The sequence below is a fragment of the Cibotium barometz genome, chromosome 17, assembly GCF_041138505.1.
Source record: "Cibotium barometz isolate CiBa-2024 chromosome 17, ASM4113850v1, whole genome shotgun sequence".
Classification (NCBI taxonomy): Eukaryota; Viridiplantae; Streptophyta; class Polypodiopsida; order Cyatheales; family Cibotiaceae; genus Cibotium; species Cibotium barometz.
Window position 1 is genome coordinate 24110767 of NC_141062.1, and position 24487 is coordinate 24135253.

Genomic DNA, 24487 nt, shown 5'->3' on the forward strand with positions numbered 1-24487 from the left:
CTCACTAAGGTCATCCTCAAAGGTATAGACCAACTCCATCACTGGTGTCCCTATATATGACCTAAATCCCATGATAGATCAATCTCCAATAGAACTAGATCTAAGGAAATACCTAGATCAACTGTAAAAATCTCAAAGTCAATGTCATAGGATATGCTATAAATATGATCGATTTGCATACTTGCTTGTGGGCCTCCACTATTTGTTTCAGTTGGTTCGTATGGAGGGGTTGAGTCCCGGGGTACTTACGCCTAGCAAACATGTGTGTGGCTATTATTTGAATATTTGTGGGTTGTCTATATCTCAAGATGACGACAGGATTAATTGATGTGTTCAATTAATTGTTTAACTAACGTGGACAATGTTTAAGTATAGCAATGAGAAGGGCAAGGGTACCGATGGAGGTGTCATATGGCTAGTGGATTGAGCGGTGGTGTGAAGATGATGATCATTTTTATTTTATGAATCATGTATTAAACTTTCTGTGCATATTATTTTTTATTTGATAATTAGTATGATGATCACCAATTTTGGTGTTGCATGAGTTTTCTTGATGGTACTCCATGTCCATAAGAACCTCTGAGCCATGCCTTTGTGCCTCTGAGCCATGTTCGGACCTCTGAGTTTACCTTGCAGGTTATGACATCAATAATCTTGTTCTCTCAAAATTTTTCTTACACAACTGAGGATAGTTGATTCCTCAAACAAAAGGAGTGTTTACAGGTATATATTTTATCATATTTTTTATAAATTAATAATTGTATAAAAATATATTTAATTTAATTTGTGTAGGATTCATCTTAATGGAATGTACAAGTGAGCACAAGATTAATATATGTGCAAAGGTGCACAAAGTTATTTTATGTAACTAGGCCCATTAGCAATTATATTTGGGCAAAGGTTTTTATATGTACAAACCTTAGGGATTTTTATATGGTTAAAAATATGTAAGGCAATACCCCAAATGTGGGAAAAGCAAGCCCAATTTGTATGCTCATCTATGCTCATCTATTCTTAGCTCCTTGGGCTATTCTTATGAATAGAATTCTCTAAATACTCAAGCCGTGGAAGTGGACCTACACACTTGAGGGGGGATATTGCACCCAAACTTGTCTTCTCTGTGTGGTATTCTCTATCCTTTACTTTTTATGGTGATGTTATTCTAATTCTCTTGCCTTATGTTATGCTAAGTTATTTATTTTTTAATTCAATTCAAGTCTTTGTTTTAATTATGATATAATTTGTGAGATTTTAAATTATTTTCTTTCAAGAAGTACAAAAGGGTCCCATGACAAATTACAATACATAAATTGAACATGGGTAGATTCCATTACACAAAAGTAAGACTATTATGCTCTTTTGAATATATTATCCCCAAAACACATAGCCTACAACTGAAGATTGATCAAGATGAGCATCAAAATACCTTATCCTAGTTAGTTAAACCAAATGTATATCATGTGTGACAAGGCTTGTGCTAAAAATCTGTGTGACTTGTCTTCTGCTACTAAATGAAGATTAGGGAATACTTTAAATTCTTAACAACAAAAGACCTTATTCTTCAAGCCGATTACATAGATATCCTTTATAAGGGTGAAAATATTATCATTATATTTCCACGATCCTCCGTTGACAACCAAGAGAATGAGATACATCTTTGGCGAAGAGACATGGCTAGTGTATAAACATGTGCTCATTTTGATAAATACCCACAACTCACAAAAATACAAAATAGACGTGCTTGCCTTTTTCAACCCTCTTCTTGAATTCCAAACAAGAACAAGAAAGTTTATTCTTCACTTGAATATGATAAGGTTTTTGATTAGCCTCATATTCTCTACAATTCACAAGATTATTAGACTCTTCATGGCTTCCACTTCAATCTCATCCTCAAGCACATACTCCATGGACATCACAACAACTAATATTCTTTTGGCTACCACTTTAGATATTCCATGTCTCCATTTTTCTCTTTTTTGACCACTAGATGACCCTCCAATATCATCTTGAGCATTTTTCTGCACATTGACTTCCACACCTTCTTTTATATATGCTTGCTCTTTTTTTACTAGGTCTACATCTTCTTTTATATATGCTTGCTCTTTTTCTACTAGGTCTACATGTATTGGCTGTTACTCTTTGGTATTAAGCTAAAATCCCGCTTTGGTAAGAATCGCAATCTCTTAAGTGGTAATTTTTGTTGCCTTATCTATGATCTATATTTTTGGAGCTACCATTGGCACATGGGTCGGCGTTACGATTTGGATGCCAATCGTGGGTAATTTCATCATCACAAAACCTCATGAAGTGTGTTGATTCAACCCCAGGACCTGGATGTCTTCTCTCAGATCAGCAGAGCAAGAAGCAACAACTCCATATGTTGAGCCTTGAATGAAACGGTTGCATTTTACCTTTCCATCAATCAAGCCAAGGCACTTGACTTAGGAGTTTAGGGGGGATCCTACGTATTGCCTAAATATTCTCATTTAATGCTTGTTCATTCACACACATGTTGCCACAACACCACCTTGCAGCCCATGATCTACGGTAGCTTGAAACTTTGAGCTAATGTTCCTTGGTTGAACCCTTTGTGGATAGTGTCTATTCTCCATCACATAGCTAGGTTGATGTGAGCTACTCTTCTCTATCTCAACATTTGATAATCTCCCTTTTTTTGAATGATTTTTCTATTCCCATGTACTTTTGCTTTCCCCCCATACATTCGGGTCCCTACTACTGCATCTTGAACAATACGGCTAACTTGTGGTGGGGTTTGTGTTTTTTAGATGATGCTCTTTCGATCAATGCCTCCATGCTTGGTCCATCTCCTATATGTTTACCAATCATATAAGCATGTTGCTTTGCTCTTCGTAGTAAAGCAGCAATGTGATCTTTGTCTTATAACCCTCATCTGCAAGCCAACGTCCATGTGTACTCTCTGTAAGACAACGTCCACGTATACTCTCTACCAAATTTGTTCTAGGAGTTCAAGCATATTCTTATGGTGGAGTTTTTTCCACCTACACGAATACAATCACAGAAAGAAAAAAACTAAAAAAAACTTATAATAATCTAAAAGATCAAGGAGTAATGGCAAGATATATATTACCGTGGACATGAGATTTTCCCAATGTGTTATTCTCACTTCCCACCAAGAAAACCAACTATCTAGAGCCAACACATGTTTTGGCTCTTTAACACTAGTTTGGTACCAAAACAGGACACTTGAGTGTCCTTTTTTGGGGGTTGCGAAAAAAAATCAAACTCCTAATGTAGGCTTTAAAAACCAAAATGCTTCATTAGGCATGTAGAACATAACCCTATGCTTATGTAAAAAATGCTAAACATATAAAATGCCTTTTTATTTGGAAGTACATAAGCAACAAAGTAGCATATGTCTTGAAAATGAACATTTTTCAGGATTTTTCCAAATATGCAAGCATCATTCTCTCAAAAAAAAATCCAATGATATAAATAGCATTTTTCCCAAGATATTTTGATAGCATACATCAGTCCAAGGAGGTAAAAGTTCACCAAAAAAATCATTTTCCTTTCCTAGAATTTTTTCCAAAAAAGTTGCATAAAATCAGCAAAAGTAACGCGTATTATCAAAACTCAATCACGCCACTAAAAAATAGTGTAACCCTATCAATGAGAATGTTGATTATTGGTTTTCATGCTTGAGTGTATGACACTAACTTAGCCTCCACTTAAGTAGGTTCTTATCGCCTAGTTCTAAAAAAACTATAAAAAATAAAAATGCAAAATTTGATCATCTTTTATCAAAAACTAATCATAACTATGCTTGCACAAGTAGTCTACACCTATAGTTACAACAAATAATGCACTTACACAGCTTTCCCCTTTGATGAAAATCAAAATTAGTCTCATAATTAGACATTTTATGTATTAAAAACAGGTTGCGCAAAAGGCCATGTATGAGAAGAGGCCCAAAAAGTGGCTCTAAAGTTTTGAAAAATTCAAAACAAAGTAGTATTTACCCTATATAACATGGGTGCACCTCAAGTTTTACATTATTAGCTTGCATATGGAAGGAGAAAAATTCATGCTCCACCTGTATAAAAAACGTCATTTCAATATTAGTGAGTCAAAAATTTATCCAATAATTGTCGTTTGATGATTCCAGGATTTAGTTTACATCATGGACTTTCCATCAAGCCAAGTTTCATGATCAAACTATGTCCCTTCTAAAAGTTATGTCCAAATTACTACTATTTTGAAAACAGCAAAAATCATGCGTTTTATCAGCATGTGTCTAAGAAAATTAAAATATTACCTTTCAAAAGCTAAGAAATGTGCAATTTAAAAAATCTCAAGGATTTTTTGGGTCTTGAGGAACATTTGTGGATGTTAAGCATTTCAAAACTCTTAATAGATTGCCCACAAAAATTCAAGAAAAATGCGAACTTTTCAGGACACTTTAGTGTCCAATTACAAAACTAGTGTTAAGAGATCCTCGCCTCCACCAGTTCCTTATTACTCTACTTTGGGCAAGTGCATCCTCCTTTTTTGGCAAGTTCTCCATGATTCACACAATGTCATGTGTTCTTATTGTCGTGTTTTCTTTATCTATTTTGTAGTATGTTGGTGTAGACTTTGTTTCCAATGAAAGAGACAAGACCTTTCTTCTTCTTCCATGGGTTGCTCAGAGTCCCCTTTATATATTGCCCTTATGGCTCTCCAATGGGGCCTAAGCCTCATTAGTCATAAATCCATAAAAATTAGTAAGGCCACATTTCCTTATTGTATTATTTAGAATGTTTCAGAATAGAGTGTGGTTAGTTTTTTCCTCCTCTTCATTTCACAAGTTGCAATCTTCATTAGTTCTTGCACACTACAAATTGAATTGGATGATACAAGGTTAGTTTCCCAATCAATAAGACTTCCCTCATACATATCCAATACTTAATATATACCTGGGGATCATACACATGGCATGCCAATGTTTTCCATTGTAGGACTTTGTGAGTGTGGTCAAACATAACTAAAGTCTACAGTTCCATCTCTCCTCATTTGATTCACAAGATCCACACCAAAGACAGGTCCCTTGGTGTACATCTTAAATAGAAAGCATCTATTCTCTGGCATTCCTTGTCATGGGAATTGACTACCATGGGAAAATGTATATTGTGATCATTTTTTAAGTGCTAACAAGATATCATAGCCTTCTCCCAACAGGCATCTTTGCTCTTTTCTCTTTCAAAAACAATTCTCCTTAGCTTGATGCAAGATTAGAAAAGTAACAAATTAATATCATCAATGCATTGGAATTAACTTAATCCTATATCCCTTAACTTTGGTTCTCTAGCAAAGGACTTAGTTCATCGGCAACACTTTTACCACATTCATTTGTATATTCCTTGGTCCAATGTTCTTATCAACTTTTAACATATCTAAAACTATTTACCTATTCGTTTCTATTTTCCTTTTAGAAGTGTGTGGTTGCACATGGTGATTGTGCTCTCACCAATGTGTACCATTACTCGTGTCATTGTATCAGAAGGAGGTACAACATAGTAGATTTGACAGTTGATCTCACCTTAGTCATCATTCCCAAGTCACACTTCTTTTTTAAGAAATGCTCTGAAAAACGTGATGTTGAACCTGTTATTGTTTAGGTAGTATGGGTAGTCTACCCTATGGCATTTGATAAACCCCACACAATGACTCATCCTAACTATATAATTGAGTGACATATTAGAGGTCACTAGTCTTGTCCGCAAATGCCCATCAAATTTTTGTTCCATCCCATTTGTTGTTCTAATCTTGCCAAAGGTAGGTGTGAATTCCATGACAAGGTCCCCATTATATTGCCTTGGAACCTCTTTGACTGAAATGCTATTCATAATGCTAGCAATATGCACATTTAGTATATTTCTCCTTTTGTTGGTTAAGTATATAAGGTATGATGCTTTGAGATACCTCTTTCCCATTGTCATCAAAATCTAGATCTACAACTCTCAATGGAAGTAATGGCTTATTATGGTTTGCATGAGGCATCTTGGAGGAAGGTCTTGGAGGGCTCTCAAGGTTGATGATTGTACTTCTAGCATCCCCAACTTAGGCTCTTTTAAGGCACACAATACATGTCAAGACATGAGTGAATGATGTAATGAAGATTACCTTTAATATCCACATCAAAAGGAACTCTGACCATGTCATGTGATGAATCACTTTCAATGTCTATTGCAGCATTGAAACTATCCATGGCATACAATGGCTGATGAAATGTTTCTAGATATTGATGACCTACAAGAAGTTTTTTCTTCTTGAGAAGTATGCTTCAAGAAGACAAGGTAGTTGATACATTCTATGCATCCCATTGAATGATTGCCTCTACCTCAACTACTCTTGGTTGAGACAAGCAACTTTGTGATTTACAACTCTAGCAAACTAGAGGAGGAACGCACGTAACAATTACTGAAGAAGAAAGAAGATAGCATTATGATGAGTTAGACAGAGCTTGAATGTTACCAAGCTACGAAAGGGGTAGAAGGTTTCCATAGAATGTTACGTGGCCCATACCAGCTACAGGGAGCTCGACTAGACTCAGAGACTGCCCATGAGAGAGCATGGACAGCAAACGAGCCAGGGTTCAAGTGTGAGGGTGCTTAGGGCAGGGTCCCGTGGGTGGTCGAGCATATGTGGGTAGCAGGCCCCTATTTATCTCGGCAATGAGGATAGCTTTCCTCATTCCCTCTATGGTTCGTGTGTGAACCGGGGACGAACTCACATTAAGATTATTTTTTTACATTTTAATTGAAGAAGAAAACCTTATCACATTATCCTTCTATTGGTCGATCTGGGAAGAATAAAAAATGTGTGGAGGACGCCATAGCTCTGTGTGAAGGACAAGCTTGAAGCTTGCAGTGGTTTTGGAGCACGTAGAGTGTGTGTGTTAACTGTGTGGTCAGGAAGGAAGCAGGCGTCGACTGTGTTGTGTGTGTGGAGGAAAAGTGAGACGAGGAGGGAAGAGCTGGAGGGCCGTATCGAACAAGTTGGCGGCAATCTCTCTCTCTCTCTCTCTCTCTCTCTCCCTCTCTCCCGGTTGTCTTATACACAACCCCTCTCGCGTGTTTTGTATGCGCAGCAGCCGGCGAACAGGCCGGGTCGCCTTCTCTGTCTCTTGGTGCAATATAGCGTAGCTCCAAGCCACCCACACGCACGGCACCACCATCTTCGTCACAACTAAAGGCCCTCGAGCCAGTGCGCACGGCAAGGGCGCAACATAAACCCCGTCAACTCAATGAAACTATGATAACGGGTTCTGCTCACTGCGACACCAAGCTCTTCACCAAATCAAACGAATCAAAAGATGGAAATGGCTGCTACTCACTAACCACCTTGTTCAAAAGCAGTAGCCGGCACCATTGTCTTCATCTCCTGCCCTTACCCTCTCCACCACCAGGGAGCACGTGTGGGTCGTAACGGTTGGTGGGCTGGCCTGTAGTGTGCAGGTTTGACAACCCACAAACGTACAAGGAGGTCAGGTGGGAAGCACAATAGAGATACCATCGTGAAGTTCACAAGACATGTGGGAGGTCGAATTCATCACCCATAGCTTGCACGACATTAACATTGGCCAGCACACTTCGGGACCGGGTAGTTAGCTCAATTTCTCCCTTATTATTTATTTATTTATCGCATTTTGTTATTTATCTACAAAATAATAATAAAAACAAGACTTAGAAATCCAATTCCAACATGTATAGTAGGGATAGTTCGCCATCGCGACGACAGGGTTTTTGCCATCGCGACAGCTTGACCGTATACATTAAGTAGCGATTGCTCACCAGACTAAGATGGTACGATCTCCCTTGGGCTCGTGAGAGACCAAGAATGTTCCCATTGATACACAGCTCATAAAATTCCCATGTTCGTAGAGGACCCTATAGGCGCTTCCACACTGATGGACAATATGGAGTTAGTGGACTCCTTTGCCGATGACCTTCTCAATGGGGAGGAGTACGAAAATGATTCTCTACACACTTGTATGGATGTAGAGGATGACGAGATAGATACCTCAACAGGGTCCATTGCCTAGTTTTTTACTAGGACCAGCGTATTGGAGAAAAATCAAGCTAAAATTATGTTTGTGCTTAGGAGCATTCGTTAAGGACACAATAAGTATCTTTTTGTAAAAGTGGTCAAATATTCACAACCTCATGTAGTCCCAGAGCAGCGGATGTGAGGCTCGTAGAGGCTAGCCTATCGCATTAATAGGCAAGGCGTACAAATGGTGGATGAGTTTGGCCAATAGTGCTAGACTTCCGAGTACTAGGATAGATTTTGAAACGTTCTTTTGAAAAGAGTTTTTTCCTATGAATGAGTTGCACAAATCGTGACATGGATAAGTGCTCTATGCATGGCATTTTCCTCACCCAGTACATCTCTGACTATCACAAGATTGTGTTAAAATTAAAGGGAATAAATGAATTCTTTAGCTATTAATCTCATAGTGCTAATTGCTTGTGCCCATTTGGTCATGTAATCAACAGCCACAATAATGTAAACCTTTCCTAACTAGGTTCTTGGGAGGAGGGGACCAATGGCACCAATTCCCCATTTCTCAAATGGACCATAAGAGAAAATGGGATTTCGTGGCTCATAAGTGAGCCTCTTTTCTCCTACAAGTTGGCAAGGTTTGCAAGCCCTACACCAATGATGAACATCCCTATGTAGTCTAGCCCAAGTGTAGCCTGGCAACAATAAGTTCTTTTTGTTTGTGATATTTTGCGCAAAATGATAGCCACATACTCCATCATGGTAGGATTGGAGAATGTGACAAATTTCATCGAATGATGGAACACTTCTCATTACTAAATTCTTCCCTTTGTGATACAAGTCTTCCTCCCTATAATTAGAGCTGATAAGACAAAGCTTTTTGTACACGAATTAGGTTTTTGCACCTAAGTGAAATTCCCTAGAGGTTCTCTTGAAACCAAGAAGTGGATGACCTCTTATATGTGTTCCCCGACTTGTATCTGCACCCCTATTTTTGCTTCTAGACACATGCTTAATTTTAATCATTTCAATTTCCTTCATTAGACTTTTGATTTACCAATGCATCTACACCCCTATTTTTGCTTATAGACACATGCTCAATTTTAATCATTTCAAATTTCTTCAAACTTTTGATTTTCCCCAACAAACTCAAGTGGATAGAATTCTTACATGCCTAAACATTGTGAATCTATTTTACTAGCAGCATGGCATTTCTTTTTATGACCAACCTTGTAATTTTCTATCTAAACAAGCTTTCAATCCCATCTTAAGGGTGGAATACTTTGCTTAATTTTTTGAAAGGACATCAAGCATAATTTTACCTTCTTGAAGGACCACCTCTTGCTCGGGGCCTAGAATGATGAACCATGCTCCTACAGAGTCAGTCTTCCTTCTATAATTTTTATCAAAATACAATGTGAATGCATCAGTGAAAGTTTCCTCTACCTTTGGATTTTCTCTCTCTTTCCTTGCTTTTGGGGGGGCACCTTCTTCTAATGATAGCGGTTTGGTAACATGTATGCTAAGCTTGCTCGAGTACTATCCTCAATCAAAAAGGTTTACTCAAACTCTTGCAATTCCAAGATCTACTTTGCGATCTTTGGTGAGATATTTATGTGTTGAACTACATAAGGAAATGTGTTCTTAATTGTTTAAACAACAAAGGGTAAGACCTCAACTTCCTAAATATAAACATGAGAGCCAACATCATTTTCTCAACGTCTAGAGAGCTTCTCTTAGCCTTTTTCATCACCTTGCTTGCAAAGTAAACTGGATGCATAAAAGCTGTCTTTGGATCCTTTTGCATTAATACTATGCCAACAGCGTGAGCGCCAACACTTTGGACAAACATAGAAAACCAAATCCCATTGGGGTGGCATGATGACTGGTGAAGAACTAAGCATGATTTTTACATCATTAAATACTTATTCACTCTCATCATCCCATGTAAAGATACTCTCTTGAGTGAGTATTTGTAATGGTAAAACTATTTGTGCAAGCAAGTGAATAATCTGGCAAGGTACTTGACCTTTTGAAGAAATGTGACAGCTTCTTTGTATTTAATGGAGATGGGCGTGCTAAGAGATCTTGGACTTTTGATGGATCGGCCTCAATATCTTGTGAAAAAAACAAGTGGCCCAAGAGCCTTACCTTAGTCTAGGCGATGTGGCATTTCTTTGGATTTAATTGTCCACACTGAGTTGGAACAATCTTTTAAAGCCTTCTTCCACCTTTTAGTAATGTAAATATGTGCTGCTATATATGCAAAAATCATCTATGAAAACTCTAATGGATGAGCCAAAAATTGTTAGAAAACATAGTTCATGAACCTCTAAAATGGGGTAGGTGCATTCGTGAGACCAAATGGCATCACCCTATAATCAAAACAGCCCCAAGGGGTTGTGAATGTGATCTTCCTTTGGTCCTCCTCTACTAATTTGATCTGGAAATATCCTAAGTATCCATCACAAACAATATATCGTTCATGGCTAGCCACATCATTCATAATTTTATCTTGGAATGGTAAAGGAAAATGATCTTTTTTGTGCCTACATTGAGGGGATTGTAGTCAACACAAACTCACCGATTTCCATTCTTTTTGGGAGTCACCACCATAGGAGATATCTATTTAGAGTTCTCCACTGGATAAATGAATCTAGCCTTCAACAACTTATTGACTTCTGTTAACAAGGCATCTCTTTGCACCACACCTAACCTTCTTAACTTTTGAACGAGAGGCTTTTCATCTGCCTTTAACTCAATATGATGCTCAATATCCCTTACTCTTATGATTTCTATAATGAGAAGAGTGGGATACCTTTTAATAATGTTGATTTAGGCCTCTTTCGCTTCTCGTGATAGGTCTAATGCCAACATTTGTTTCAAATTCTCTTCAGTTCCTGCATCTGTCTCGATTGTAGTGTCTCTAGCTCCCATTTAGCTTCCCTAATTATGAAAGAATTGTGGATAAGTAACATTAGGATTTTTTGAACTTAAATCAACAGAAAGATTATAGATTTGAGACCCTTACACACAAAGGAAAGTCTTCCATAGTAATATTTTGCTTAGTCTTATTAGTTTACTTCATTCTCTTACTTCTCTCACCTGCCTCCTTGTCTTCGCTTTTCTTCTCTCTCGTGGTCTTCTCGAATATTCTACTTTGTCTTCCATATGTTGAGCTCTGGTCGTCTTGTGCTGGCATGCCCTCTAGTTCTTCTATGGGTTCTTTTTCAACTGTCTAGGCCTAACACATTTACCACTTCATTTTTTGCTACTATTGGTGGTGGTTGTAGTGCCAGTGGTACTGGTGGAATCATAGCTGCCTATTGTGGTGGAGGCACATCTCTGAGAAGTGATTGAGGGTGTCAACACTGTTAACCAGTTTGGTTAACATTACTTTTCAAGCGTGGCTACACGTATTGTAACCGGCAAAGCGCTTAATGTAAAAGATACATGGGATGACCGAGCTTACGGCTTGTGTAATTCCAGTCATAGAAAAGAGTTCTACATAGAGCTAGGAACACTAGCTTTGGGCCCCCAATTGTAAATGGGTGGCCGGCCGTTGTAAGCTATGAGCTTTTGTGTATAAGTCATTTTATGAAATATAAAAAGGGAGAATCCCAGTAGTCTCATTTGAGTTTTTCATCTCTCTCTATCTCTCTCTCGTGAGCTTGATGCTTGGTTGTGGTTGCTTGCTTGCATGCTTGATTGTTGGTGTTTGTTTGTAGGGATGGTGATGCTGTAGATTCTCTCCTTCTCGCCCCTCTCTTTTCTCCCTACCAAGTCCCTCTTGCATGCATGTGGCATGGAGTGAAGGTTGATCTTTCCATAGCTCCTTTTTTCTTGGTCTCTACCTAGCTACTATTGAATCTCTACTTGGGTGACACAAGTAGAGGTGGAGTGAGCCCCTGGTGGCTTCACATCGAGGAGTTAACCCTCATTAGGGTTGGATAAGTGCACCTCTCCGAACTCGACCCTTGCATGTTGCTTCTCTCTCTCTCTCTCTCTCTCTCTCTCTCTCTCTCTCTCTCTCTCTCTCTCTCTCTCTCTCTCTCTCTCGTGTGCAAGGCAGTATGTTAGGATTAACATCTTTGGCGCCGCTGCCAAGGAATGCATTTAGCTTAGGGTCCTCCACTTTGTTCATTTGCTAGAGTTCTTATTTGGCCCGGTTGGAGTGCAAATCCACCAATTGGTTGCTTGTGTTTGAGCTTATTTTTTCTTGTTTGATGGTGATTCCATGGAGCAATGGAGGTCAATCCAGCATTTTAGCATTGCAATCTTCAACAAGCATAGGAGAAGCAAGTAAGTGTTCAAACTTTTCTCTTGGCATTCATGCAAATCTTTGTTTTTTTGTTCTTTTTTAATCAAGTTTGCACCATAGCTTGATTAACAAATTAATCTTCATTAGTTAGGTTTCTTTAAGCATTGTAAGCATCAAAAGATAGCTTGAGATTAGCTCTAGATCTCTATTAAATAAAAAATCCAAAAAATTAGTGGGAAGATACCTGAAATTACAAGAATATGAGGGGAAAATAAGGTGGATACTACATTCTTCATGCCTTTTTGAGAAGTGAACGACCGTTCCTTTCACAGGCTTTGGCCATGGCATTTGTGCCATGTCCGTTTCCTTCTCTCTGGTCAAATCACTACAAGGGATCGGGCTCATACCCGCGCTCCTAGCCGCTAAAAATGACTTGTGAAAAAAAGTAGCGGGCCCGTGTATCAGCGCGTGTATCATCGCCGCCACAGACATGCGTGTAAAAGCGCGTGTATAGGACCCCTCAGACGCGCTTATACACGGGTGTGTAGCCGCGTTCTTTTCACAGACGCGTTGATACATGCGGCTATACACACCTTTTTTTAAATTAGACGCGCTTATACACGGGTGTATAACCGCGTTCTGTTCAGTTCAGATGTCTCAGACGCGTTGATACCTGCGTCTATACACGCGTTTCTTTAATTTAGATGCGCTTATACACGCGTAATTGTCAGTTTTCACGCATTAATACACACGTATTTTACAGAGTATCCGCGTAAATACACGCGTGTTTTAGCAGTTCTGACGCGTTTATACACGCGAACAGAGAGCAAAAAAAAAATCCAGAGAGTGCTATTTGGTGCCTGAATACTGTTCCAGCATTCCAGCACCACCCAATAACACTCTCTAGATTTTTTTTTTTGTGCATTAGACCATCCCATTAGACCATCCACGAAGAACATATGCACGAGGGAGATTAAGACAAGAACGACATGAATGCATACATTGTCAATACACGATTCAAGACAGACATGAATGTAATACTATCGATCAATCAATTCAATATTACTATCAAAATTTCATACATGTATACAAGGGAGTCCATATCTCGAAGTAGCCCATGGCTTCAGTTTACAAAAAAATATATACAACCACATCCTCAATATGGAATGTGATACTATAAGTCTGAGTACTACTCAGACCCAGATGATGACTCGGTGCTCCCTCCATGCTCAGATGAGCTCACATCGGTCGGAATGTCCGATGAGTAGTGCTCACGTCCACTCTCTGTAGTGGCGGGGGCGGGTGGATCATCAGCAGCTTGTGCCTGTTCAAGTAATATATAGTATATAAGTATATATATATGTAATTCAATAAACCAAAATCATTCGTTTAGAATTTTCAAGTACCTGTCGACCGTATGGTCTCATGGCCATCTCAAACTGCGCGTCCATAATACGTCCCTCGGCTCTGAAGATGGCCCACGTGTCACGTCTGCTATGCCGACGAGCATACGCAGTATCGTGGGTTGTGGGCTTCCTCCCCGTAACCCGTCGCTGTATCATAATCAACACAATTTGTAAGATTAAAACAATCATAGAATCAATGAATTAAGTAAACAATCAAATAAAGTGGCAAGATACTTACGAACTCTACCTCCCATGACTCGACGCCGCCAGATCCGAAATGCGAAGATCCAATGGTCTCCATCTGGATCCGTCGTGCCTCCACATGCTGCTTGCTCTTCACGCCACCCTCTGCTCATTTCTTTGCCTCCTTCCACTCGCGTTTGTGCGCAGTGGGGCAGGTTTCTCGGCAGGATAGCCACCCGCCGCAGCTACATTTAGCCGGTCATCGTACGCTAGTTTTTTAAGGTGAGATCTTTTATTACTTAAGATCTCCCTTATTCGCATCCTTCCCCATACATCCGAGAATGTAGCATGTGGGGGATTGGGGTACCGACTATGTACAGCCTCTATCACCTCCCCAACTAATCGGCTATTTTGATCTTTAAATTTAATAAAATAATTTCTATATGAGTTTGATACTACCCCACGCATGTACTCCATTACCTCCCTCCCCCTCGCATCCATCACTATCCCGCCCCTATCCGTCACATCATAGCAGACCACTCTCTCCATCTCTCTCATCTCCTCCTCTTCCGAACTGTCTCCTCTAACTCTTCTCCCTCTATCTCCTCTCTCACCGCGTGCCCTACTACCTCCCCCACCTCCCCCACCTCCCCCACCAAAGCACCCGCCGCATCCTCCACTCCCACTCTTCCTACTGCTGCGGGTGGAGTCACGACTGGGGGATTGTCTACGTGACGGTGGCTATGAGCTCTGACGTGACGGTGGCTCTGAGGGAGCACGTGATGGTGGCTGTGAGGGTGTACGTGAGTGTGTCTGGGACGAGGTATGTCTCCTCGGTGGACGTGGAAGAGGAGAAGCTGCATGCCGTCTCGTCAGACTCGGAGGAATAGACGGCACTGGAGTGCCCTGGTGGATACTCACGGTAGGGGTATAGACACCAGGCAGGGAAGGAGGGGGATGGGCATACATATACTCTGTAAGCTCAACTGGCCCAGGATGGCGCCCAAAATGATTCAGCATCTCCATCAGCCAATTGCTGTATGCAAATGGATCGGATGAAGAACCTGGAATATCCATAAAGAACCTGCAACAAACATCTTCATGTACATCATGGGCTGTCTCTTGACTCACACAAATATCATCATTCAAGTCAGTTGTGTTGCCTGCAAATCATGAATTTTGAAACGCTGTCTCGTGTATACACCCGTGCAGAAACGCGTGTATACACCCGTCAAAAAACGCGTGTATACACCCGTCCAAAAACGCGTGTATATCTGCGTGAACAGACTCTATAGACAGAGTACACGCGCTTTTACACGCGTTTCTACACGCGACCTACGAAAAAAAAAATTCAAAAGGACCGACCTCCGACAAAGACAAAGTGTCCTTATAAAAGGACCATTGTCGCCCCTGTCAGAATCATTCACCCAATCGTGTGCACAGAAGCAAAAGGACAGAGACAAACCCAAAAAGCAAAGAGCAAATAGCATAAACAAATCTGAGGAAAGAGACAAGGCACAGGACAAACTGACTCACCTCTGAAAAAGTGAGTCTTCTCTGCTCCTTCTGTGCTCCCTCCTTCTCCCCTGTGTGCTCCTTCTCTGCTCCCTCCTTGCACTTAGGTTTCGTTACTGTTGGAAGAGGCGAAAACGAAAGCACTGTTGATATGTTAGTTCAAAATCTATATTTGGGGAAGGCGGGCTATTTTTAGTTTAAAATACCGTCGCGTTTATAAACGCGTGTATCAGTGCGTGTATGATATTTTAGCTGCGTTTATACACGCGTTTTGCAGGAATCACCCGCATTAATACACGCGATTTTTAGGAAATAGCCGCATTAATACATGCAATTTTTAGGAAATAGCCACGTCAATACACGCGATTTTTATACTTTCATTAAAAACATATTATGATTTTGTGTTTTCTGGTTTGTACATAGGATGTCATCAACCTCTTCAAGCAGTTCTGGGGAAGATGAGACAATGCGTCATCGTAATCGTGATGTGTGGTTGGGACAACGGATCAAATGTATGTGTAATCAATGTCAAGGATGCATTGTACGAGCACGTCGAATTACCTTGAATCACATCTCCATGTATGGAGAATGGAATCAAACAGGTTTAGAGGTGAGTAGATGTAAATTGATGGTATTCAAATGACTCATGGTATCCAAATTAAATTAATAGAGTTGTAATATATAAACTCTAATTGAAGCAGGATGCAGTACCACATCCTAACATGGTACCCTACGCGCGACGAGAGCACGCAAAGCGTCGACGAGATGATGCTGGAGCTTCGGGATCTATTGTCAAAGATGAGTGGGAAAGGGATGACAATAGCCCTGCACCCCACGAAGTTGTGGAAGAGGAGGTGCTTGATGATATGGTGCGGAATCTTTTTAAGGATGATCCCAAAGGTATGGACGACGATGATATGGAACAAGAGCATCTTTATAAGGCTTCATCGACACCGGTGTTTGAAGGGTGCACATTCTCTGTTTTACGTACTTCACTTGAACTACTTAATATACAAACAGTTTATGGATGGAGCAATGCAAGTCTTGACGCATTGCTGAAGTAAGCATTCTAACTTACAAATTTGAATTAGTGGTTTAAGGTTTAGGATTTAAGACTAATTATAATTGATGATATTGGATGCATGCTATTATCAAACATGCTTCCAAAGGAAAATAGACTACCCAGCTCAAGAGACATAGCGAGGCGCTATGTGACATCTCTTGGAGGACTGGATTATGATCGCATACATGCATGTGTCAATGATTGCATTCTCTTTCGTGGGACGCATAAGGAGGCTCTACATTGTCCCACTTGGTGAAGCAAGGTACAGAACAGATATGAAGAGTTTTGATGTACCTCGTAAAGTCTTGCGACACTTTCCTATAATTCCTCGCATCAAACACATGTTCAAGTGCAAATCCATAGCAGAGCTCATGACATGGCATTCCTCACATCGATCGGATGATGGCATGTGGAGAATTCCCGCAGACACTCCTGCTTGGAAGCATATTGAAGATGAGTGGCCCAGCTTTAAAACAGAGCCCAGAAACTTGAGACTTGGCCTGGGTATGGATGGAGTGAATCCATTTGGTTTCAAAAGCACCGCATACAGCGTGTGGCCAGTTGTGTTGGTGAATTACAACCTTCCACCATCAATGGCGATCAAGAAGGGACATCTTATGTTATAACTTCTAATTCCAGGGAAACATAAAGTCAAGCATATGGATGTTTATCTTGAACCATTGATTGATGAGTTGGAGGAACTATGGAGAGGTGTTGCAGTGGTAGACATTAGTAGGCCTCCCTCCTCTCGACACTTCGACTTAAAAGCAGTGTTGATGTGGACAATGCATGACTTTCCAGGATACAGCGATTGTTCTGGTAAGAATTCTAATTACCTCCCTACTCTATTATTATTGGCTATATATATTATTATACATATTGACTTTATTATTCTAACTTTTATTTATATTTTAACAGGTTTGAAAACATCGGGTAAACATGCATGTCCTGTTTGTGGCCCTTCGTTAGTACATGAGTATGCTGACGGTTTGTGTAAGACTATATTCGATAATCATCATCGATTTCTCCCCTCAGATCGTCCTAAATATGTAAAGAGTAACATTCCTCCACAAACACTTCGTGCAAAAGATTGGAAGCATATTTGGGAGTCTACAACTATTCTTCCTCCAGATGGCATGAACAGGTATAGTAATGTTTTTTCAATCTTGTTTTGTGTAGTCTCTAATTGGATTAAAGGTCACATAGAGCAATCCCTTGTGTAGGTACTCCATTTTTTTTTGGCTGCCATATTGGACCCATCTTAAGATCAACCATCTTAAGATCAACCATCTTCTTGATCCCATGCACATCTTCAAGAATGTGGGATCTGGTATTTGGGAACATATTATTGGTAAACGAGACAATGTTAGCGTACGTGAGGACTTGCGGGTCGCACGACGTATGCGTCAAGCTTGGCCAACGAGAGGTGGGTGGGCACGTTCGTCTTCCGCCTGCACCATGGATTATATCAAAGAAAGAGGAGAAGCAGGTAAAGCAGGCCATCACCACTTTGCGTACTCCCACTGGATGCATGAGATCATTGAAGGGAGCCTTTACAACCACTAAGAAAAGAGACGTTGAGCAACTATATGGGTTGAAGTCCCACGATTGGCACAAGATGCTTCAAGTAAGTGTTTTCCAAGTCTTGTACGTACGTTGAAATTAAATTTTGTAATGCCATAAACCATACATACATGTGCTCTTATGTGCGTAGTTCATACTACCTACTAGCATCAACCATTGTGCAAATAAGAGTTTGAAAAAATGTATTTATAAGATGGGCGAGCTTGTGAGGTATGTAAAACCCATGCTCAGATCACCCTTCATTATACCTTGCAAAATGAACGTGCATGAGGTATAACGTACTATTTATTTATTTTTCAGATATGTTAGTTCCAAAGCAATTGATCCAGCCACGTTGGATGATGCGCGTGTTATGGCAGTGGAGGTGGTTTGTTTGGTAGAGGAGACTTTTCCGCGAACCATTCTCACAAGTCAACTACATCTCATTGTGCATTTAGTGGATGAAATCGCTTTATGTGGTACTGTGCATGCACGCTGGATGTTCTTCCTAGAGCGCTTCATGAAGACCTTAAAAGACTTTGTGAGGCAAAGTGCAAGGCCTGAAGGAAGCATGGACGAGGGTTGGTTGATACAAGAGTCTCTTGTATATATTTTAGAATTTCTTGGTCAGGTGGACAGCTCTTTGCCACGACTATGGAGCAATGAAGAGGACTTGAGGATGACCTCTATTGTGCCTCAAGGAAAAGGACAAAGTAAAGTAATTGACAGAACATTGATTGATGATCTCAATTTCACTTGTATCCTTAATAGTGATGTGATGAGCAGATGGGTTACAAGATATGAGGATGCGAAGACAAAAAGGCAAGCAGAAAGAGCTCTCTTTCGGAGGCAACATGGCTCTCGGAAGGCGTACCCTAAGCATCTAGCAACACTTCCGAATGATATCCATGTTGATTGGTTGCATGAGGAAATGGAGAGAGTAGAGAGCGATGCATATCACGGCGGAAGAATGGGAGTATGCACGAGGATGCATGTCAAAGGTACATAGAACTAATGTTTTGCATTAGTTGTAAGTGATTTGCTTTTAATATTTATTCACATTGCTTACACAAATATTGCTTCTATTTTGGTCCAGTGCACTATGTTCAATGCTATATGGTGTGAAGGCAAGCATTTTCGAACACAAAGAATTGATGAAAAGAGAAATACACAAGATTGCGGTGTCATTAGTAGCTTTGAGGGAGCTAATGGAAAAATGGATGATTATTGTGGCATAATCCAAGACATATTTAGGCTTGACTTTCGTCGCTTCTTTGTGTATGTTTTGGATGTCAAATGGCAAATGAACGTGGTGGAAAAAGGGCCTGATGCAACGATAAAATGCCATGCAAGTGGATATGTAACTATTGACTCTACAAAGTTCTGGCAAACAAAGAAAGATAGGCTCGTATTGCCACAACAATGTGAGCAGGTATGCATTTTTTTACTAATGTGTTTCATGTACATATATATCTAAGCTTGCGTACCCCTTGACTTTTGATATGCTAATTAGTTACTGTACTATGTGTATTTGAGTAGGTTATCTATCTACCAATGGTGCATGACATCAAATGGTGGTACGTCATCCCTATTGCACCACGTTCCAAAGTGATGTATAATACATTCACTGATATGGAGCATATGGAGGATGTAACAAGCCGCAATGAAGATGATGTCGAGCATGCCATTGAAGATGTTGTGATCGATGATCAAGAAATAAGAGATGATCATGATAATGAGGATGAGCATGCCATTTCTCATGATCATGAGAATGACCCTACCATTGAGGATGATGGTGATGTTGATGAGGATGATCAGGACATCGATACCATTATCAATGGAGTACAGAATATCGATAGTGGAATAAATTTAATCGTAGCCTTACAAATTGATCAAATGGATATTGATGTTGATCGTTTGGCAAGGATGGATCTTATTGAAGATGAGATCGAACCCTAACCAATCCGTCACTGTACGTTCTAAATTGATGACATTTCTATCATCTCATATGCATGATTTATTTTTGAATATATTTCATTGTTGTAAATGCATGTAGTGGGATTGTGTAATGATGTATACTGTAATGTACTATCAGATGGTTTAAAGAAAATAGTTTTTAATTTTGTAAAGGAATTCAGTTTTTCTTCAGTTTTTCTCTGCCATGCGTGTATTAATCCGTGTATAGTGGCGTGTATTAATCCGTGTATAATAGCGTGTATTAATCCGTGAATATTACCGTGTATAGATGCGTGTATTACTGCGTGTATATAAACGCGTTTATACACGCGTTGATAAATGCAAATATACACGCGAAGTTAAATGCTAAAATACACGCGCCCGATTCTATTCAAATACAGGTGCGACCATACACGCCTTCGTAATTTATCGCGTGTATGAAACGCATGTATGGCAGCATTGTCTTGTAGTGAATCTTTGGGGATCTCCAGCCTTGATTGTGGCAATTAGCATTAAAAATAGAATAATTACATCAAGTGGGCATAAAGTGCATTCAATTGCATTCAACCAAGTAGGTACAGTTGTACTATCTGAGAATATAGTAGGTGGCAATCAAACCTGCACCTTAAAATCCATGAAATTTCTAGAAAAATCTATAAATTCTGACAGTGGCACGGTCATTCCATTTCTTCCATGGCTGTTCCTCCCCAAAGGGTACGCTCGTTCCAAAGAGTTAATCTAGCTGCCACATCCATGTAAGTTTTTCCATGCCCGTGCCATTCTCTTTTGCCCCAGCCCCAGAAAGCGTACGATTGTTCCACTTGTGCCATGCCCATACCAACTATCTCTTCTCAAGCGTACACGTGGGCAAACTTGCCACACGTGTACCTTCTCCATTCAAAAGCACACACCCCTTCCTTCTTGAAGCCATGCTCGTGTTCTTCAAGAATCATACGGGCATTCCATCTACTCCCTCCTAAGAAGATTACGCATGTTCCCTTCTAAAGCATATTCCCATACCATCTCCAAGCGTACGGCCATATCATTACAAAAAATAATATTGATTGTTCAGAGGCATTCAACCAACTCAAATGTTAACTTTGGGTTAGACATGGAGTGATCCTGGGACACATTATCTCCAGATAGGGAATCTCCACAGGTGATAGTAAAGTACAGTTTATTCTTGAGCTGCCCCCAACCACCAGCTTCAAGGGATTCCATCGTTTCATGGGACATGTTCGCTACTATCAAAAATTCATTTTTATGTATGTTGATATAGCTTGACATCTTTAAGGACTCTTGATCGTTTTTGAGTGGATGGAGGAATGCCAACAAACTTATACAACCCTAAAGAAATCCTTCTCTAGCTCTCCTATCCTTAGGTCCCCCAAGTGGGACATTATATTTCATATCCACATCGATGCCTCCACTTTTGCTATTGTATAACGTATCTCAAACGAGATATTGAGATCCAATCTCCACCGTCCAAATAGCTCGTTTGAGATACAGAGATACAATCTCCACCGTCCAAATATCTCGTTCGGGATACGTAGATGCAATCTCCACCGTCCAGATATCTCGTTCGAGTTACAAAGACGCAATCTCTATCGTCCATTTAGGTACGTTGGAAGATGCGACCTCAGTCGTTTAAATATCTCGATCGAGGTATATAATGAATCTCGACCGTCGACATACCTTGGTCGTGGTAATGACTTTAAATCATAGCCGTCCATGTACCTCGAACGAGATAGTAAAATCTCAGCCGCCGCCGATCCTTCACCAACCCTAAAATTAAGTGTGTATCTTGGCCGTATGTTTCACTAACCCTAAAATTGAGAGCGTTAATCTTGCAAACCCTAAATTGCATGATGCTACCGAACCTCGATCGAGGTTATAAAACCGAAAAACTTTTTTTTTTGCCTCATTGTCAGAAGTCGTTTTCACTCTCCTTGCTCGCTTGATTTGGATTAGCATTAGTAGGCCCATTAGCATTGTTTTATAGCTTCATTAGTGCTATTTAGCACTAAGCATTAGACCCTTCACATTAGACCCTTCACATTGGACCCTTCATATTGGACCCTTGTGTTAGGCTTAGGTTTTAGCATGGAGTCACATGAGGAGGGCCACGAGGAGGGCCGCTCATCTATTGTGGACCTCATCAGGGAGATAGACTGCGAGTTAGCGGCTATCCGTAGGAGTGCTAGAGACACACCGTCTACATTACATATCGTGGAGGCGATGCTTTCGTCCCTTCGTAGCCTTCACGATATTGTTTATGTAGATGAGTGGATAGCCCACCATCGCACTGCTCCTGTGTCACATGGTCTGACATATCATCAGGTCTGTGATCTTACTCCGATTAGGGATGGAGCCTACTTAGATCTTTTCCTCGATAGTCATGGGATGAGGCCTGGGGCGGGCAAGCCCCTTACTATTTCGCGGTGTTTGCATCCTTGTATGGCGGCACATATCTATAGTCGATATGTTGCCGCATATGGGAGGATGCCGAACAACCGCCAGACTCCTATATACTTCGCAAAGCAATTATATGCGGAGTTTGTCTTAGGGGAGGAGGTGGATTACACAAGCCATCGGCTGGGTGGTGGTGCTGGCCGAGGCCGTCTCCAGGACCAAGGTAGGTGGCCTCCACCAGCCCTTCGTGTAGCTCCTACTACAGATCCTTCATTTGTGCCTATGTCGATAGTAGAGGCTTTTGGCACCCACGTCGGCATCGACCGTACGGAGTACCACGGAGAGCATCCAGCACGTGGTGCGCCTGTTCTCACGATCGATACCGCCCAACAGATGTCGAGGTATTTACATATTTATCACTTAAGTTTTTTTAGTCATTTATTTACATGTTTATATGTACTTTTCTATATTTTTACATGAGCGCCATGGTTGATTGTGTCACGTAGGGTCCCACACCTACCACTCGATTGATACCGACAACAGATGTCGAGGTATTTACATATTTATTACTTCTTAAGTTTTTTTAGTCATTTATTTACATGTTTATATGTACTTTTCTATATTTTTACATGAGCGCCATGGTTGATTGTGTCACGTAGGGTCCCACACCTACCACTCAGAGACTCACTCAGGAGTTGGTAGAGGCGAGAGCAAAGATTTACTACCTTAGAGCTGCATTACAGATGGCAGAGGCAGCTACTGCAGAGGTATAGCATATTTGAGAGAGTCCGACATCCAGTAGGTAGGTTTCTCTTGCACGTAAAAGAGTTATAATTAAGGTCCTAAGTTATAAATTTCTTTAAGTAATACCTAATGAGAGAGACTAATCAATTATTTTTATGCTTTACTTTTTTACGTAGGCTCGGACCGAGGTAGAGAGCTCTAGAGCTGAGGAACAGCATCACCAGATTATGGAGCGGATTGCCCAGCATAGGGCAGAGCAGTTAATGCTGCATGTTCGAGAGTTTCACAGATCCTCGGACGTGACAATGCCTTACCTACCTTTATATCCACAGCTTGTTACACAGAGGTTTTTCGATAACCTCTCCCTCAGGATGCACCACCCTTCCTACGTGATGCGTGCTGCGCTTTATGTATCGAGGACATTGATACTACTGGTGGATATGCCCTGGGATGTGGACATTTTTTCCATTTGTCTTGCATCACCCAGGAGCTAGTACGGTTCTCAACATGCCCCTCTCCGTGCACGCGTCGACCTAGCGACATACAGAGTTTTGGGCATTGATGATCTTCACCCAGGCCTCGTTCGAGTACTGAAACACTGAAAATGTATCACTCTTCAAACGAAGAGGATAAACCCACACCTTGCGTGTGGCATCATCAATAAAAGACACAAAATATTTTGCCCCTCCGAAAGAAAGCTGAGGCATCTCACATACATCTTTCTGTCCAAGAGCTTTCTTGTGGGGGCATTGGAGTTACCTACCATATATACAATGCTCACAAAACTGAAAACTTGAGAGCTTTAGAGAAGGCAAGTAACCAAAACGAGACAATTTCTCCATTCCTTTGACACTCATGTGTCCCAACCGGCTATGCCACATAGAGATTTCTGGCAGCTCGGTTGCATTTACATTAGCATGGTGATAAATACCAGCATGCATGAAGTAAAGAGTGTCCACCTTAGAGCCTCTGGCAACAACCAGTGAGCCCTTACTTATCTTCCACTTTCCACGACCAAATGTGGTAACATAATCAGCATCATCAAGCTGTCCAGTAGAAAGCAGGTTCTTCTTGATCTCAGGCACATGCCTGACATCATGGAGCATAAGCTGTGAGCTATCTGAAAACACAAGCCTCACATCACCTCTGCCAAGAATCTTGCATGCATGGTTGTCACCCAAAAAAACTACTCCTTCATTGCCAGCAGTATACCTGACAAACAAGTCTCTGCAACCTGTGACATGAAAGGAGGCACCTGAATCAATTGCCCACACGAGTGCATACCATGACCATCTCCTGCAAGAAGTGAATGGGCATCAAGTGAAGACGTGAATAGGACTTTATCCTCACTGTCACCTG